The following is a 6,863-nucleotide window of genomic DNA, read 5'->3' as shown; positions in this document are numbered from 1 at the left end:
GTTCATATATACCTCATACTCAACTTCCTCTAACATAATTACATTAGCTACATTCATTCCCAATAATATTGATATACTAATATTGGCTAACTTTTATATATTATGCTTGTTTCCTTTTTTTTTCTGATGATCTTTTTCTGTTCCAAATTTTATCAACAAAATCAAATTTTGTTTAGTTGTGAAGTTATGGGTTTCAATTGGTTGTGACTGTTTCTTAGATTTTTTTCCTTGTTTATAATTGACTTTGACAATTTTGAGAACTGTTCAGATATTTTATAGGTGCTTCCTCCCTTGGGAGTCACCTAATGTTTTTCCCATGATTAGACCAGAATTACAGAATTTGGAGAAAAATCCACATAAAAAATGTCTGTTGTCTTCATATCATCTCCATTAGGAACAATACAATTTTTGTGGGACCCCATAGGACCTTGCCCTCAATGTGAATCAACAACGGTAGAGAATGTTCCATCCTCTGAAGGGAGGTTGGTCAACATCCTCTATCTACCACCTGAGGAAGATGGGTCCTGAAATTGGGGCAGGGTGGAAAATTCCTACTCATGACCAGAGAAACTCAGACTTACAGGGATGCAGAGGTTACATAGGCTCCTAAGCTTAATATGACCTGCAGATCAAATTAATGGGGTTTACAGTCAATAATATTTATATACCTTTCCCATATTTGAGAGCTACTCTGTTCCTAGCCCTTTTTCAGCCATGACATCATCTCCCCAGACACTAACTTGGGTCCACCAGCATATCAGATGTCAGTCTCAGGCAAAAACTAGTAGAGTCATGGGCTCTATGGAATATAACCAAAATAGGCCTACTAGCTATCTCCAAAACAGAGACCCCCAAATCTTCATCTGCAATATTCCAGCCCTTAGGTTTATGACTAGTCAACAATGTGTTTGGCTTTATATGTTAATTCTTTTTTCAGCCACTAGGTTCCAGATGTTAACATGATGCCAACTGGACTTTCCTGGGCAGATGACTCCAGATGTGTCCTGGAGCCCCACCTCCCCAGAGTCCTGCCCTACAAGGGAAAGAAAGAGACAGACTGGGAGTATGGATTGACCTACCAATGCCCATGTTCTGCAGGGAAGCAATTACAGAAGCCAGACCTTCCACCTACTGCACCCCGTAATGACTCTGGATCCATACTCCCAGAGAGTTAAAGAATAGGAAGGCGATCAGGGGAGGGGAATGGGATGTGGAGTTCTGGTGGTGGGAGTTGTGTGGAGTTGTACACCGCTTATCCTATGGTTTTAGTCAGTGTTACTTTTTAAAAAATTTATAAAAAAATGAGAGAGAGAGAAAGCTGACTCCTACCATATGCCATATACTTAGTTCAATTCAGAATTGTTAACCTGCACTCCTGTGAGAACTTTATCAACTATACACACAGTTCCTGTGTACAGTTACTTTGCCTTGATTTTTAACATACTCAGCTCATTTCTAAGGCTACTTTGATTAATATCTTACTCCTCACCCCTACTATACTTCCATTTAATATTGAATGTTAGAGTAATAACTAAATAACTATTACTCTCTCTCTCTCTCTCCCTATATATATATATATATATATATATATATATATATATATATATATATTACTCTCTCTCTCCATATATATATATATATATACCTGTATATGTATATATATTCACAGAAGGATAAAGAATAGGGATGCTATCAAAGGAAGGGATTGGATATGGAGCTCTGGGGGGGGGGTTGGGCATTGTGTGGAAATGTACCCCTCTTTTCCTATAATCTTGTCAATATTTCCATTTTATAAATAAAAAGAAGAAAAACGAATCAAGAATAACTATTAATTTATCTAAAATCCTTACTAAGTTTTCAACTTCAGCTTCATTTCCTTTATTCTAGACCCAATACTTGGGTATTAGTAAGTTCACTAATATAAAGATTGTTTTGACAACCTAAGAATACTAATAAGAATTATTATTTGAAAGAAATAGAGTGAATACAAACTTGCAGTTTAATATTTGTACTACTTTCTCAGATGGCTCATACCTATAGTGATGTGAGCGACTAAAAGCCAAACTATAACTGCCCGAGATTAAGACTTTTAGGTAAATCAATGAAAATATAAGAAATGTAGTAAGCATGATTTGAACAGGGCAATACTTAAACACAAACAGGGTTGCTACAGGTAGAGCTTTGGAACTTTATTCTATTTCACTACTCTATTTTAGAAAAATGAAAATGTTAGAATTCTTACTGTTTATTCATCAATTAAAATAAAGATATTGAGGTATTTCTAGCTATTTAGAAATCCCTGTAGACATCAAGGTACATAATTTGGACTTAAAGTTCATGGTTTTCTGAAATTCTAGCTAAACTATCTTCAAGTTCTTTGCTAAAAGAAACTATTTCTACCAGTATTGAAGTTCTTGTGAATATCCTTTTAACTGTAGGAGAAGGGCATGTACTCTCACAGAAGACTGCTATTTTCCTTTTCAGTTCTTAAAAAAAAATTTATTTATATTTATAAAAAAGAAACATTGACAAAACCATAAGAGGGGTACAGCTTTGCATAATTCCCACCAGCAGAACTCTGTATCCAATCCCCTCCCTGGATAGCTTTCTTTTTCTTTAACCCTCTGGGAGTATGGACCCAAGGTCATTGTGGGATGCAGAAGGTGGAAGGTCTGGCTTCTCTAACTTCTTCCCCTCAGAACATGGGCATTGACAGGTCGATCCATACTCCCAGCCTGTCTCTCTCTTTCTCTAGTGGGAAAGGGATCTGGGAAAGCAAAGCTCCAGGACATATTGGTGGGGTTGTCTGTCCAGGGAAGTCTGGTTGGCATCATGCTAGTATCTGGAACCTGGTGGCTGAAAAGAGAGTTAACATATAAAGCCAAACAAATTGTTGACCAATCATGGACCTAAGGGCTGGAATAGTGCAGATGAAGTGTTGGGGGGGGGGTCCTCCATTTTGTAGATAGCTAGTAGGCGTATTTTAGTTAAATTCCAAAGGTCCTGTGGCTATACTAGTTTTTGTTGTTGTTGTTGTTGTTGTTTTCTTTTTCCTTTTTCTTTTTGCCCCTGAGCCTGAAATCTGATGTGCCAGTGCATTCAAGTTATTGTCAGGGAGATGATGTCATGGTATGATCTTTTCAGTTCTTAAGATATGGGTTAGAAAGTGAACGACCTGAGATGAAATTAGAGTGTACTATAAAAGGAAAGGTCTCACCCGAGTAATGAAGCTGAAGGGTTGTCATTCCACACGTGAAGTCTCTGGACACAGTCTGAGGTGAAGCATGTTGAGGTGGCAATCATTGTTCACACGTATCCATAAACTACTGCAAAATATATACCTGAAAGCAGAAGTACACTAGAGTTTGCAGTGAGTACCTCCCTAACACTTCCTCTCCACTATTCCAAGCTTTGGGTCCATGATTGCTCAACAATTTGTTTGGCTTCGTATGTTAACTCTCTTTTCAATCACCAGGTTCCAGATGCCACCAGGATGCTGGCCAGGCTTCCCTGGATTGAAGACCCCACCAATGTGTCCTGGAGCTCAGCTTCCCCAGAGACACACCCTACTAGGAAAAGAGAGAGGCAGACTGGGAGTATGGACCGACCAGTCAACGCCCATGTTCAGCGGGGAAGCAATTACAGAAGCCAGACCTTCTACCTTCTGCAACCCTCAATGACCCTGGGTCCATGCTCCCAGAGAGATAGAGAATGGGAAAGCTATCAGGGGAGGGGGTGGATTATGGAGATTGGGTGGTGGGAATTGTGTGGAGTTGTACCCCTCCTACCCTATGGTTTTGCTAATTAATCCTTTCTTAAATAAAAAAAAAAAGATATGGGTTACATTAACAACTGTTTGGAAGTTGACTTTGTAATAGCCCATTCAAACAATTTTCCAGTTCTGGTATTTTTAAAGATAGAAAGCTTGAAATGAATAATATTTTGACATAGAATATGCTTTTCTACTTCCAAGTCCATTAGTGGTGTTGTAACCCTGAGGGGAAAAAAAATAATGCTGGGTTAACTGAAAAAGATATCAAAGCTGTTTTGATTGGACATTACAGTGGGTTAACATTCAGAATGAGATATCTACATTTAAATTTCTAAACAACTTCCCATTCAATATATTTGTACTTGTCTGTGTTCTTTTATGCTTTTCAAAATTCAAGGATTCATGCAAAGGAGTGAATTATGTAGAGTGGGTATCTAGGTATAACAGAAGTAGAACACATTAATCCTGAACCATCTATGAGAAAAAACAGTGAGAGTAAAAAATATCATAGAGTTAATACATAGGGTAAGCTTCTGCAATAGAGAACATGTTCATAGTCTGCTTTTCTCTCTCTCCTTTATTGTTAGTAAAGATAATCATAAAAAGGAGGATAGGGCCATGGCAAAAAAAAAAAAAAATGTAAGTAGGGTGTAATTCCAGTGAAGAGGAGATTTTTTGGCTTATGTTTCTAACATGGAAAGGTTTCTTCAACTTCAGAGACACTATTAATATTGGGGCTAGAATAATCTCTGTTGTGGGAAACTCTTGTGTATTGTAGAATATTAGTAGCATTCCTGGCTTCTACCCACTAGATGCCAGTAGAATACTATCAACTATGGTAACCAAAAATGACTCCAGAGGTTAACTGTTCCCTAAGGGATAAATTTGTCCCAAGTAAGAACCATAAGTATAAATTATTCTAAAGAAAACTTTCTTTTGATCCATCAACTATTAAGTACTTAATTGGTTCCATCTTTCTCTCTCTCTCTCTCTCTCTCTCTCTCTCCCTATATATATATATATATATATATATATATATATATATATATATATATATATATATATGTATGTATGTATTACAAGTAGAATGATGAATGATAATGAATATATTTAAATTAAATTTTGTATTTAACTTTTTAGCAAGTTGAAAAAGGCCCAATGACTGTTGCTGTAGGTATATTTACAGCTCACCCTGGTGTGCTTCTGTTTTGTAATTCACCCAACCCAAATTCAATTCAAGCCTAGCTTCCGCTGCACTGGGAAGCTTTGTGGTTGTAGAGTCTTTCCTTTTTTGCTTTTGTTTCTTGATCTTTGTCTCTCCCTTTCTATCTGCAAAAGTTGATCTGGAATTGTGAAGCCCCAGAGGTGACATAAAAATCCATGTAAAACCTGGAAGCAACACAGGTGTCCAACAACAGATGAGTGGCTGAGCAAGTTGTGGTATATATACACAATGGAATACTACTCAGCTGTAAAAAAATGGTGACTTCACCATTTTCAGCCAATCTTGGATGGACCTTGAATAAATCATGTTGAGTGAAATAAGTCAGAAACAGAAAGATGAATATGCAATGATCTCACTCTCAAGCAGAAGTTGAAAAACAAGATCAGAAAAGAAAACACAAGTAGAACCTGAAATAGAATTGGCATATTGCACCAAAGTAAAAGACTCTGGGGTAGGTGGGTGGGGAGAATACAGGTCCATGAAGAATGATAAATGACATAGTGGGGGATGTATTGTTAAATGGGAAGCTGGGGAATGTTATGCATGTACAAACTATTGTATTTACTGTTGAATGTAAAACATTAATTCCCCAATAAGGAAATAAATTTTTAAAAAATCCATGTAAAGAAAATTCTCAGTTACTTTTAGCAATGTGATAATAAGATTGAATATTATAGCACTATGAGACTTGACATATAACAGACCTTCAATAAGTAATTTTAATTTCTAGTAACTCTCCATTTATATAAAAACTATTATTTAAATGCTTAATAAAAGTACAATATGATATAATCAATATGGTTTTATCTAGAACATGTCAAATGCTAAAAGGAAAATTAACAACAGGTAGATATAATCTAAATATTTATATGTAATATGAATATTTGCTATTCAATCATGCATACAGCATATGAATTTAAAATATATTCAGTCACAAATATATCTTGTAAATATCTAGAAAAGCAGTGATAGATACATACTTAACTGTTAAGGAAAAAAGCATTTTTATAGATTTATTATTTTAAATTTCCAAATCTTCAATACTTGGTGATGGAAATGCTGTGGAATTATACCTTCCCTTTCCATATAATCTTGTAAATTATATTAAAACTCATATATATATATATATATATCAAAGTAATATCTCTTGATCCTCTCCTTATTTATTTATTTATTTATTTATTTATTTATTTTTCTTACTGGGCTTTGCCACTCTAGGCTAACTTTTTCAAACACAGAGAAACAATGGGTGAAAGGCACCACATCATTAAAACTTCATGTAAAGCAGAGAGTCTGGGGATCAGTCATAAACATGAGCTATGGGCATGGCAAAGATGCCACCCTTCTAGGAAAGTTATCTTGTCATTCTCCTTTAACAACAGGTAAGTAACCCAGTTAGAACAGATAAAACTTTTGTAGTCATGTCAGTAGTTGAAATCTCATTTTAGTTCTGAAAATTTTCTTATGCAGTTTTAAATTTCCCATTTTATAGATATTGCTGTTTGTTGAGATTCTGCATTTTATAGTATATAGTGATACTTATAATATATTTAATATAGTACCATATTTCATAGCATATATTAATTGAAAATAGCAGATTCTGTGTATAATAATGCAAGTACCACCACAGTTATTTTGTCTATTTCTACCTATATTTTTCTTTTTGGTTATGGCTTTCATTTTTGTAATTTTTTTCTTAAAACACTGTCCTCTAAATATTAATATATAATATTAATATTATCCCCCAAGTATTAATATATAATATTAATATTATCCCCCAAATATTAATATATAATAAAGTATATCTTGCATTCATAGAATGTTCATATACAACAAAGTATATTTATATTTTCATAATGTTGCATT

This window comes from Erinaceus europaeus, chromosome 4 (genome assembly GCF_950295315.1).
Source record: "Erinaceus europaeus chromosome 4, mEriEur2.1, whole genome shotgun sequence".
NCBI lineage: Eukaryota > Metazoa > Chordata > Mammalia > Eulipotyphla > Erinaceidae > Erinaceus > Erinaceus europaeus.
The sequence above is the reverse complement of the archived record's forward strand: the minus strand, read 5'-3'. Positions refer to the sequence as shown.